Source organism: Schistocerca piceifrons, chromosome 4, assembly GCF_021461385.2.
Source record: "Schistocerca piceifrons isolate TAMUIC-IGC-003096 chromosome 4, iqSchPice1.1, whole genome shotgun sequence".
Lineage (NCBI taxonomy): Eukaryota > Metazoa > Arthropoda > Insecta > Orthoptera > Acrididae > Schistocerca > Schistocerca piceifrons.
In genome coordinates this window covers 571,284,712-571,298,565 of record NC_060141.1, presented here as the reverse complement: position 1 = coordinate 571,298,565, position 13,854 = coordinate 571,284,712, and the positions used below count along the sequence as shown (strand labels likewise).

The 13,854-nt window shown below is 39.5% G+C and overlaps 1 non-coding gene across 1 annotated transcript; it reads left to right on the top strand.

The window, feature by feature from the left end:
- Positions 1-12,061: 12,061 nt before the first annotated feature.
- Positions 12,062-12,135, top strand: Trnas-cga. Its single transcript has one exon. It is a non-coding gene; the product is annotated as a tRNA-Ser (tRNA).
- The last annotated feature ends 1,719 nt before the right edge of the window (positions 12,136-13,854 follow it).

Here is a 13,854-nt window from a genome sequence, read left to right as displayed (position 1 = left end):
TTGGGCAGAACTTTAAATCAAGAGAAATAATCGTTGTGGAGATTGGAATTCTGGCTTTAATAGGAAAAACAATGAGAGAGGAAATTACGCAAACCATAGATTTGACCATAAAACCTAAAGGGCATGAGATTTTAGTGGTAACACAAGATAAAGGCATTGGGAAAAATGATGACGACAGGAAAAGGAGATGGGATGGGAGAACTGGAATGCATTCAACTTAATAGACAGGAATACTTAACATCGTTTCAGTGAGGATCCATAGTTAATCAAATCATTATAGGACCCCCGATTTAAAATGGAATAGAAGAGGGAAGTTCAATAAGAACAAATGGAACATAGTAACCAGTTAACTGACTGTATGGATAAGTTAGTGTTTTACGAAAAATGTAGGGCACTACAAGAACCTGGATTGCCCACTTATCAAGCATGCTGTGACTGTGGTTAAAAACAATTTGTGAAAGGTAAAAAGACAATGTACAATTTCACAACACATTCGTTCTGTCCTAGTTTTTGGTACCATGTGAAAAATGTACAGTTTTTGGACTCTGTGGTAATTAACAGCGACTGGTAATAAAAATCAAAATCTTGAAACAAGTTATTACACTTCACTCATGTCATTTCCACAACCTAGGACCTAATGCGTTTTATTAAGACTACATAGTTATCACCACCCCTAGATGATGACATCATTTGCAAGTAGATAAGTAATGGTATGTATGAAGATTCCATTCTTGAACGCTGCATATGAAGTGTTTTACCCTAGTAAATAGTGCTGTTTAAAATTAATATTTGCAACATTGAAAATTATCTTTACAATATGTAGCTCAAAAAATAATGGAATAGTGGCTTGATGTGTGGTTGTCACGAACTCAGTTTGACTGCCACAATCTGTAATGCACTGTATAAACCATAAACATTCACAGCATTTTAATGACATAAATAAATGTACTGCAATGTTCTCACATGTTTGTTATTGGGGCTCTGTGCATGTCGATGATGAAAATCTTCTCGTTAAGGATGTAGGTATCTGGAGGAAGATGAGACAGTCATACCCTGCTGTCATCTGATCATCGATGAATTCCATCATGTTATACACATGGCTCCACTCCATCTCAGTAAACTGAACTTTAGCACTGTGGTAAACATTCTTGGTTTCTATTATTACTTGAAAATCAGTATTCAGTGTTATGTATGCGATTACATGTTAGATTCAGTGGCAGTAATAAGTAGTTGTGAACAGTAGTATACTAGTACTACCCCTGGAGCTCAACAAGCAGTGTTGCAGATACTGAAGATAGTGGAGACTCAATGTTTGGAACTTAGCCATATTTGTAATTTTTCCTTTAAGAATGGTCAGTTTCCTGAACGATTAAAGAACTCAGTACAAAGCCATTTTAAAAAAAGGGAGAAAGGAATAATGTAGACAATTTTAGACCTATTTCTATGCCACCAGTGTTTGCTGAAGTTATTGAAAAGGCTGTGTATGTAAGAATAATTGGTCATTTCATATCATATAATTTGCTGTCAAATGTACAGTTCGGCTTTAGAAGTCGTTTAACAACTGAAAATGCTGTATTTTCTTTCCTCTTTGGATGGATTTCGAACGCTGGGCAAAGTTTTTGATTTAACTAAGGCATTTCATTGTGTTGATCACAAAATATTGTTCCAGCGGTTAGACCATAGCGGAGTACAGAGAGTAGCTCACAATTGGTTCACCTCTTTAACAACAGACAGTGAAAAGTCATTATTCACACTATTGAGAATGGCTGTGATGTGGGCTCTGATTGGAGTACAATCAATTGGGAGGTGCCTCAGGGATCAGTGTAGAGGCCACTCCTGTTCCTTATTTATATAAATGATATTCCCTCTAGTATTACAGGTACTTCTAAAATATTTATGTTTGCGAATGACACTAGCTTGGTAGTAAAGAATATTGTGTGCAACATTGGCTCTGTTTCAGATAGTGCAGTTCATGACATAATTCCATAGCTTGTAGAAAATTAACTGACTCTAAATCACAGTAAGACTCAGTTTTTACAGTTTCTAACACAAAATTCAACAACACCCAACGTTTAAATGTCAGAGAATGGGCATATGATTAGTGAAACTGAACAGTTCAAATTTCTAGGTGTTCTGATAGATAGTAAACTGTTGTGGAAAGCCCACATTCAGCACCTTGTTCAGAAGCTTAATGCTGTCATTTTTACTATTCAAACGGTATCTGAAGTAAGTGATCGTTCGACACGAAAATGAGTCTAGTTTGCTTATTTTCATTCGCTTATGTCGTATGGTATTATATTTTGAGGTAACTGTTCCCATTCTAGAGGATATTTTTGGCTCAGAAACAGGCTGTTTGTGCAATAAGTGGTGTCAGTTTGCGAACCTCTTGTCGACCCATGTTCACTAATCTGGGTATTTTGACATTGGCGTCTCAATATATGTATATTCTTTACTGTCGTTTCTTGTTAACAGTATCAGTTTTTATTCCCAACAATTAGCAGCTTTCACTCTGTTAATACTCGGCGGAAATAAAGTCTGCATTTGGATGGTACTTCCTTAACTCTCGTGCAAAAAGGGGTGCACTATACCGCTGCACCCATTTTCAATAAGCTACCATAAGAATTCAAAAATCTTAGCAGTAATCCACACGCTTTCAAATGGTAACTAAAGAGTTTCCTCATGGGTCACTCCTTTTATTCGGTCGAGCAGTTCCTTGAAAATTAAGCTGATTATTATGTTATATTGTTGATTGCATTTACTTAAACTTATGGCTTGGCTTTATTTGGATTCATAAACATTTCATTTTTTTCTGTTATTATTTTTACGTTGTAGAGAACATTCCATGACCTTGGAGATTTGCTCCTCAATTTTGTCCTACGGAACTAGACGTGTAAATAAATAAATAGGCAACAGTATGTCCTGTTCCAATAGATCACATCGTCTGTCTGCCAATTTCTGCTTCAATGCATCAGAGTACCATTGCACTGAGGGGGAAATGATGGTAATAAAAAATAAACACATATACGAAATGAATAATAAAAATGCTAATAATAATAATAATGAACAACGAGAGAGAGGAACGGGTTAATATATACATTTGGCTGTGAAAGTCAATTTTTAGTTCTGTCTGGAGGTGGGAGACCATTGGTGACACTTCGTGAAGATAGTCGACCTATCACTACAGTGAATAGAACATGAGTGCCAAGTCCATCTAATGGCTAGCAATCTCAGACGCTGAGGACGAGTGCCGTACGGCAGTACTGTTGACGCTGGAACAACTATTTCGGACTGGGATGTTGAGGGGGCAATCCATGACGGTGAACTTGTAAGTCGCTTTATTTATCTGCCACCTTTGTGACCCTTTGACCTTCCACCATCTTGTACAGCTATGTTTGATAGTGATATCATAGTTACGCCACATTTTGACTTTCCAACATCTGGAACTCGTCAAGTTTGATTGTGGCAGCCATATTTGTCAAAAATCGAACTAATTAATATAAGTGACTCTTCAATTTCTCCAGGCGTATTTTATGACGAAATAAATCTCGGGTGAACATCCTGGTATGAGTGTGCATAGGACACAATATTTCGGCAATCGACCACGTTGCCATCATCAGGTACGCAGATGTACTGAGCGGCTGTCAGACCTGGACCTCGCGCAGGGCGCGGACCGCACCAACTCATATATACATGGTAGAGTTGGGCAAGACGATTCTTTTTCCCGATTCGATTCCTATGATTCAATCTCACATTGCGAATCGATTCCTACGATTCGTTCACGATTCTTTCACGATTCATTCTAGTCTGCGATGGCTCGATTCTTACGGAATGCAAAAAGTTCTACATCTTACTCACAGATGGCAGATGGCAGGACATGTCTTGAAATTGTCAATGGGGTTAGAATCGAACTGTGTCATGATAAGATATGCCAGAAATAGTTTATTTATGAGTAAACATGCATATGACGTTACAAGTGTGATTCTCGATTTATACGTGTAATGCCTTAATTGATGAAAGGTCACGTTTGATTTGATTGCATCTATTGCTTTATTTCAGTATGCCAGGAAAGAGGAGTCGATTTGTGCGAAAGGTGGTGCAAAATTACGTGGTATGCCAGTTTGGTTGTGTGGCTTGAACATATCTAACTACAGACGTCTGTTTTATAGTAACAAAATCTAGCAGTGAGGCAGACGTGGTTTGGCTCATATCATCCTATGTTTTTCTGTGCTAAGATGTCTTTCCAAGTCCACATCACCCTTGTAATTCATAACGCAGCTGACAGCCCTCCCACACAGCAAATTTAGCTTAACTTTCATTTCTTCTAAAGACAAAGCATAGGTATTTTGCTTTTAATTTGTCTGAGAACTTGCCGCTGTAACTACTATTTAGGTGAGAAGACGACATACTTCTAAACAGTAGGATTCAATCGTATACAGCGACATTACTTCACTAAAATTTAATATGAATCTGAACACGATAACATTCGAAAACTCGAACTTGAAATTATTAATCAAAACGCTTTTGGTTAAAGACGGCATTACACGGCGATCCGCTCGTGTGTAAAGGTGTGTGTGTTTTGCATTGCATCTGCAACAAATAAGAGGTACGTATTTATTCATCATACTTGGATTTCTTGATTTTAATCGTGTGTATTGGGAGCTGTGTACTCGCTGTATATCGTTTCCGTCATCACTAGTTCGTGTATTACTCGCGCAAACTAAGCTGACGTCGGCGCGGTGGCTGATGGTAGAGATAGTAAATGGGAAATGCCTTTACGCTCGTTCCCGTCAGCCGCGCCAAGTGTCAGCTTGGTTTTCACGAGTAATATTACGGCCCACGAACTTCGTTTGTTCGGTCCGAGCTTCCTTTGTTCACACACATCCTCCACTTGACTGTCATCTGGCGGTTGTACTCATTCGGCACGACTCGGCATGATTCGGAAGTTGCCTTAGAAGCATAGCGTACTAAGAATCGACGAATCGTTGGAACTTAGAATCGTCACAACTCGGAAACACGCAATCGTTCTTACGATTCTTTTGAACGACGATTCGTCCGTATCACGATTCGATTCTTACGATTCTTTATTTAGAGTCGTTCAAATGAACGACTCATTCACGAATCGTCACAACTCTAATACATGGCGCCGGCCCATCGCCGGTCAGTACATCAGCGCACCTGATGATGGCAACGTAGTCGATTGCCGAAATCTTGTGTCCTATGCACACTCATACAAGACTGTTCACCCGAGATTTATTTCGTAATTAATATAAGGTTATCTTGGCAGAACATCTGGCAACCGTCTTGGAATATAAACTAGACTGTAAATAAACATTTTTGAGTAATAAATTATAGCGCTAATTGGAAAGGTAGCCCTAACTGTGTCATAAATTAGATTATAAATAAATTCAGAATAAGAGGTCCAGTGGCCTAGAGGGCAGGAGGAGGAGATGGAAGGGAAGAGGGGAAGGGGAAGTGTATAGACATTCTAGGTCAGCAGCCCAGGTAATAGCACAACAGCCTGTCGTGTATACATACGGCAGTTGGCCTAGGGGGGAAAGATGGGTGGGTTAGAAGAGGGTGACGTGGACATAAACCATCACAGACCCTCACGATGCAAATAAAGACGGTCTCAAAGCTGTGCTCAATAGGGGTCTGTCCCATTACTAGCGATATTTTCGTATCTCAGAGCATGTTTGGTACAAAGTTGACCCAAAGAAATTGGTCTACTTAGTATTAAAAGGAGGGGACAGAAAAATGTAATTTCATTTGAGTGGTTTGATCAGTTTGCAGCAGTGCAAGCATAGAACTTTTTTAATTAAGTCAGTCATCTGCATGTAGAAAAGCGGTTAAGTTTTGGTTAATACAGATACAAAAATGTTTAACACAAAAAATGCTATGGAAATGCACTGGTATAAACTCCGTTAAATTGGTAGCACTGAACTCGAAACTGACGCTAAAATCCGTAATTCACTGCATTATGTGTAACTATAGTCTTTTCAAAAAATATTTGACCCCATGCATAAGCAGTTGGCAGCATTTCGTGAACATGTAATTTTCATATTATGGCATCATCAAGTGGTTTGGTACATGTTGTGGATGTCCTCATCACATATGATCAGTAGCAGTCTAGCTACAGAAATGTCTTCAATGCTGCAGAATTCTTGTAATAAAGTTTCTAGGGTTTTGACACTTTTCAAAGTGTTTTCATGAGAATTGTGTTGTGGTATAATTGCACTTGGCAGTTATCTATTAACATGCATGTAAAACTGTGTCTTGTAAATGTGTTACTAATGCAGAGAACATGCATTATATTTGGAGTGATGTATAATCTGTATTTGTTTTGAGGGAGGATAAATGCACGTTTTATAATTACACCTGGATTTCTTCTGTTAAAATGTGATGATGTGAAGGATAAACATGGTGAGCACATTAATGTTTCACTGACAGAACAATGGTACAGAGGGGAATGCAGTGCTGCCATAGTAACCGATCATTGCTGGAGTGTGCAAAGGGACACATTTACAACGCAGTACCACTGGCAGGCCACAAACTTTCTCTTAAGAAATTCCGTTGCTTTCATATTTTTTATAGGTCGTTTACAATAAATATCAATATCTCGAAATTAAGAGCCGATCAATAAGTCTGAAGCTCATTTTCGAGTTATTTGACCTAAAAACAGCAAAAATCCCATTTTGCTCACAGTAACTTCTCAGGATTTGTGTATAATGGTAATTGAACCATTCACTGCCGAAAATGTACAATTAGTGTTTCTTATTTTATTTTTATGTCCTTCATAAAAGCCTTGATCTGATGAGTTTTGCACTTAAAAAATAAGACTAATTGTTTATATCGATGTGAACTGTCATAAAAATCAACTTTCCCTTTTATTACAGTTTTCATTTCTGCTCATGTATAATGCACGGGTACAATTACGATAAAAAAGATCTCATATTTTTTTATATTATAAAAGACAATTATCATGCAATGGAAAAAAAGATTTTGTGTAGAAGAGTTCACTGTACGTTCTTTGTGGTAATATGCTATACACTTTGCTTTTAAAAAGTGAGTGTTATCATGTTTTGACTCTGTAGGAAAACAATGTAAATTATAAAGTTAATTTCTATCAAAGAACACAATAATAATCAATGATTTGTAGTAGTCAAACATAACGAATGTACTCCACATTTTTTAAACTTTGGTTCACTGCAGCGGCAAAGCAACTTACATGTTGTGTTGGTTTCGAGTTTTTTTAATTTTTGTGTTGACCAACTAGAATCATGTAACAACGTCAGTTCCCCTCCTTCTTGGCTGGTTTTTTTTTTCAGAACTCCTTAACCTTCTCCACATGTCCTTTCCTTTCTTTTGTCCATATTGTCCCCAATTTCTTATTTCTTCTGCATTGAAAGCCTTCTAAATTAAAAATTTTATTCTTGAAAATATTTCTGTCTGTTATTTACGATTCTTTGATGTTTTTATTTCCAGCTCTTTCCTTATTTCTGTAAACCACGCTATTGTTGATTTCTTCTTCCAAAAATACAGGACTAGTTGTTTTATGAACCTGTTCTCCTTCATTTGGCAAAGGTGTACAAAAAAGATTAATCTTCTTTTAGCCATTACTTCTTTTTTTATTTTTTACTTCTTTTATTATTTTGGTGATCTCTTTATTACTTCTCATTTTCCAGCCCTCTCTAGCGTGTATTACACCTATCATTTTTATAACTGTCTGTCTTTGACGTACCTCTATTCGTCAGCTTATAGTTTATCGTTAGAAATTCGCATTTCTATAAACATTCTGGTCGTCAGAATGAAATTTCCACTCTGCAGCGGAGGGTGCGGCAATATGAAACTTCCTGGCAGTATGGGCTTATACAGTAATGTGAAGGAAAATTTTTATCAGCATTTTCATTGATAGTCGAAGTGGTAAATAGACAAATGAGATATCAAAGTGATTAGCATTAGGTCCAGATTACCAAAAAGAAAAAAAAAATGCGCGAAGGTAGTCAGGGAAATTAAGAAGAATGCAATCACTGATTCGAGGGAAAATTGAAATATTTTATGAATACTTTGTAAATGAGGTGTTAAAAAGTTGATCTCTAAAAGGCTTAGCTATTTTACGTCGACGAAGTTTTATTTGCGTTATATTTCACTATCAATAAAATTTTTGAAATAACTTTAAATTTTAAAAGAAACGGTGAAATAATTTTTGAAATGTTTTGTCTAAAAAAAAAAAGATTAGAGAAACATATGACGTACTTTTTAATGATGCTCGAAATTATATGCAGCAAATGCGTCGACTGAGAATTTAAAGTTCAACGTTTAACTTACAATCTCCAAATTTCGAAGAGTACAAGAGGATATTTCACTGTCGGACTGTAAGTTTGTACACCGTGGCGGATTATGAGTGCGGTCTCATTTGCTGTACATGATTTCGAGCATCATTCAAAGCTGCATCAAATATTTCTCTATCTGTTTTATTTCTTACTTTTAGACAAATTTTGTTACAAAACATTTGAGCTTTCTCTTTCAATTTTTTTTTGTTTCTTTGACTTTTGGCTACGAAGCCGTTTAGTCACACGATGTTATTTCAAGCAGCACACACTAGTACAAAAATCGCAAATGCATAACTGTTCTTGTCATTGTTTAAGCAACTAGTGAGGTCAGACTGACATTCATGCTAGATTTAAGGACAGCTTTCGTATCTCTGACGGGAAGCGAAACCGTGACCGTTGCTTTACGAGGCAGCGATGCTATTCTGACACCACAGAGGCAGACTGAAGAGCCTGCTAGCAGTTGTACCGAACTCGCGCGCGCGCGCGCTGACACACACAGACACACACACACACACAAAGAAAGGTGATCATGCACACACAAAAAGGCAACCTGAATGGGAGAGTAAGGCCACAGTGAAGGCTACAGCAGTGTATCAGTGTGTGTGTGTGTTTGGGTTTTTACGATGTAGATACAATGGCAGTAGCTAATAAAGGAGGAAGGAGGAGCAGTCCGCTGCTGTAAGAGGCGACTGTGTGTGTGTGTGTGTGTGTGTGTGGATGTGCCCGCGGCGAGGCGAGGCGAGCGGGCCGCACCTGGCCGTGGCCCAGTTGCCAGCAGCCAGTTGCCGCCACCGCCGGACACACGACACCGGACGCCGCTCGCCAAGCGTGCAGCTGGGGTGGCCTTCCTGCAGATCGTTCACTGTTCGCTACGGCCTTCCCGAGGGGGTGCCGAGATAGGACCTTGCCAGGGGGACAGGCACACAGAGCGGGCGGAGAAACCGGCTGAAAGCAAAAAGAAACTATCTTGAAAAATTAACCGTGAGAGGTACGTGATTACTTCCACCGCTTGTTTCGTATATTCTGCCTTCCAATAGAGGCTTTTTTTTCCCCCAGCCCGTGACCGCTGTTGCTACGTAGTGTCGTATCTTCCAAGCATAAGGCGACCATTTCATTTTCATTGAGAAAGGGGACATTTAAAATAAATTAGAGAAAAACCTGGGACAATGAAGGAAAAAAAACGGGACATAAATAGTGCACTGACTAAATTTAATACACATACAAGTTTACCTTTACAATGTGCACTAAGGTGATCCCAAATCACTTTTTACAATTGTTCTGCCACACTATCGCCGTAATTTTCACTTTTATGTGCATTTTCGTCTGAAATTGTATCATAAAAGTCAGTACACGATACACCATTAAAGTGTGTTTTGACAATGAACAAGACCCTCACTGTTTCAACTTTCATTCTGTGTTTTTCATCTGACCACAAAGAGTTCACTAACGAAAACACACGTTCCACAGCAGCATTTGACCAAGGAATTGCCAGACAAAACTCCACCAAATTAATCATGTTTTTCATGTTAATGTTTTTACTTTTGAAATAAGCAAATATTTTACACCACGTTGCACTAACACTTTCTTTGTCTCCTTCTTCACTTTTTATGAAGTGCTGTGCACATGAAAATTCATCGAACAGTTCGTCTTCATCAACAGGATAATTTGGTACAATACATTTAACAAAAACACAACAGTCCTGAATATCCTTCCCTTATAGCTGCTCCTTTTCAGTATTAACCCAGCCAAATGCTTTAAAAGGTGTGAGAAATGGTAAACACCATTCTTTAATATACTCAATGCAAGAGTAATAGAAGATGGCACCATAAATATCAAATTGTTCTACAGTAATTTCACCCTCTTCTTCCAGCTTTCTTAGAGTCTCATGTACAAAAGATGTGAGAAATCTTTCAGATTTTCTGCATTGTAATTTGCCCAATAATTTGTTTGTTTCTTGATGAACTTCCACTATTGCGATTTCTTGTTTCTCAATGCATTTAATTGTTGTGGAGAAAGGTTGTAGGTGGCTAACAAGAAAATGTAGAACGACAATAGACATGGGGTTATCAAAGAATTGTTTAAGGATAACAGGACACATATCAAGGGAAATGAAATTTGATTTCAAAGCATGAAATATCTCTACAATTCTTTCCAATGCTGGTAGCAAAGATAGCTACCTTGTCTTGCTGTGCCCAAGTACAGTTTTGTATTCAGTTTCAGTAAACTTACAGAATGACTTCAGAGAGTCAACCCTTACTGTATGTATGTGGAAATGCTGGTAGATTTTGTTTACAATTAATTGGCAGTCGATGGGTAGGCAATCTGAACCAATTTGTAAGGAATTGTGCACCACATGTGCTGGACAGCCAACATCTACTATATTATTCACTGTGTTCTGTTGCAGTTTATAGAACAACTTGTTTTTTCCTTTCCTCTGCTTACCACCAAAATTGGTGTTAGTGTAGTCTGCAGAAACTGCAATCATCTTTTCCTCAAGATCATATTTCTTTAAAACCTCCAGCACATAATTCTGAAGTAAATCTGAAGTTTCTCCAACTAAATTAACCAATTCGAGCACTTTCACCGTGAGGCCATTTTCAGGGTGAAAATACCTGATAAGGAGAGGAACCAACTTCAAATCCAGATTATTCGATGTATCAATCATTACAGAAATGAATCGAGCACTTTTCAGTTCATTAAAAACCTGCTGAGCTGCATACGGTGCAATAACATTCGAAATGATTGCATTACATTTTGTGTGTCCACATGTGAATTTAGGATTGAAAAGTTTTTTAACAACTGCTGTAGTACAGTCCATTGACTTAAAGCTATGGTTACGCATTGCACTATGGTACGCAAACGTAGCTTCTTGTGCTGCCAACTGCCTGTCCATTTCTGTTACTGATTTTAAGTTTACATAGTAGTCACTCACGCATTTATTTGCTCTTTTCGTTTGATCACTCATGCGATGTTTCTTCGTCTTAATGTGATTCGCAATGTCAGACCTTCCACCATGACCAATAGCAAATTTTGATCTGCACAACGTACATTCTACAGTTTCTCCACTACCAGTGATAAAAGGAAACTCGCTTTTTATATTGCTGTTAAAATGACACTTAAAAAAAAAAAGGTTGAAATGGCTCTGAGCACTATGGGACTTGACATCTGAGATCATCAGTCCCCTAGAACTTAGAACTACTTAAACCTAAAGATTAAAACTGTGTGCACCGACCGAGACTCGAACTCAGGACCTTTGCCTTTCGCAGGCAAGTGCTCTACCATCTGAGCTACCGAAGCACGACTCACGCCCGGTCCTCACAGCTTTACTTCTGCCAGTATCTCGTCTCCTACCTTCCAAACTTTACAGAAGCTCTCCTGCGAACCTTGCAGAACTAGCACTCCTGAAAGAAAGGATATTGCGGAGACATGGCATAGCCACAGCCTGGGGGATGTTTCCAGAATGAGATTTTCACTCAGCAGCGGAGTGTGCGCTGATATGAAAACACAGTTTTAATCTGCCAGGAAGTTTCATATCAGCGCACACTCGGCTGCAGAGTGAAAATCTCATTCTGGAAACATCCCCCAGGCTGTGGCTAAGCCATGTCTCCGCAATATCCTTTCTTTCAGGAGTGCTAGTTCTGCAAGGTTCGCAGGAGAGCTTCTGTAAAGTTTGGAAGGTAGGAGACGAGGTACTGGCAGAAGTAAAGCTGTGAGGACCGGGCCTGAGTCGTGCTTCGGTAGCTCAGATGGTAGAGCACTTGCCCACGAAAGGCAAAGGTCCCGAGTTCGAGTCTCGGTCGGTGCACACAGTTTTAATCTGCCAGGAAGTTTCATATCAGCGCACACTCCGCTGCAGAGTGAAAATCTCATTCTACTTAAACCTAACTAACCTAAGTACATCACACACATCCATGCCCGAGGCAGGATTCGAACCTGCGACCGTAGCGGTCTCGCGGTTCCAGACTGAAGCGCCTAGAACCGCACGGCCACACCGGCCGGCATTACACTTTCGTTTTGGCATAATGAAACAGTGATCGCACAGTGCAAAACATTAACAGTGTGGTGACGAAAGCCAGAGGGCAAGTATCAGTGGTGTAGAGTATCTCTGGACCGAAAGGACGGCTTCAGTAGATCGCTTTAGAATAGAAGAATCTTCGTTGTTATTCGTAACCTATAGTGCGTTTAAAATTACTTGCGATTTTTGATAGTTCGGTACATGTTTGGGGTATGCTGAAAGTCATCACACGCTTCCTAGCGTAAGTAACTGCGCAGTTAATAGCAAGTCAAACAACCAGTAGCGTAAAATACTCTAGCCAAACGGAATTATAAAAAAAACGGGACATTTGAGCGTCCCCAAAAAAACTTTCGGGACAGCGGGACATTTTGGTAAAAAACGGGACTGTCCCGGGAAAAACGGGACGAATGGATGTCCTATCCAAGCAACGTCACAAAGGAACGACTACCGCCGGACATGCCAACCAGCATGGATTCCGAAAATATCGATCACGTGAAAACCCATCTCGTACTTTCGTCATTTTGACATTCCTTTAGGATGTGTGGAAGTCGACAGGTGCAATCAATATTTCTCGCCTTCCGAAAAGCATTTCACCCGCTGCCACACCTACGCTTCTAAATGAAAGTACGACCGTGTGGGGCATCAAACGAAAATTCTGACTGGACTGAGGATTTCTTGCTAGGGACGATGCTGCATGTCGCTTTAGACTGAGAATCACCGAGACTTGTAACTTCAAGTGTGCCTCGGGGAAATGTTTTGAAATACTTCGTGTTAATGTATAGATTTATTCAAAATGATCTAGATACTTTCAACTGACTGTAACAATGTTTGTACTGAGTAACGTGTTGCATGATTAGATGTGTAGAAACAGTAACTCAAGAAGGTTTTTGTGCCATATTCGCAAATGTTCTACGTGCGAATCTTTAGTCACGTGGCATATGTGCAATCTACACTGAAGCGCCAAAGGAAGTAGTATAGGCATGCTTATTCAAACACAGAGATATGTAAAGAGGTAGAATACGGCACTGTGGTCTGCAATGCCCATATAATACAACTAGTGTCTGGCGCAGTTGTTGATCGGTTACTGGTGCTACAATGGCAAATTACCGAGATTTAAGTGAGTTTGAACGTGCTGTTATCGTCGGCGCACGAGCGATGGGACACAGCATCTCCGAGGTAGCGATGAAGTGGGGACTTTCCCGTACGACCATTTCACGCGTGTACCTCGAATATCAGGAATCCGGTAAAACATCAAGTCTCCGACATCGCTGCGGCTGGAAAAAGATCCTGCAAGAACGGGATCAACGACGATTGAAGAGAATCGTTTAACGTGACAGAAGTGCAACTCTTCCGCAGAATGATGCAGATTTCAATGTGGGGCCATCACCAAGTGTCAGCGTTGGGACCATTCAACGAAACATCATCTATATGAGCTTTCGGAGCCGAGGGCCCATTCGTGTACCCTTGATGACTTTATGACACAAAGCTTTACGCCTCGCCTGGGCCCCT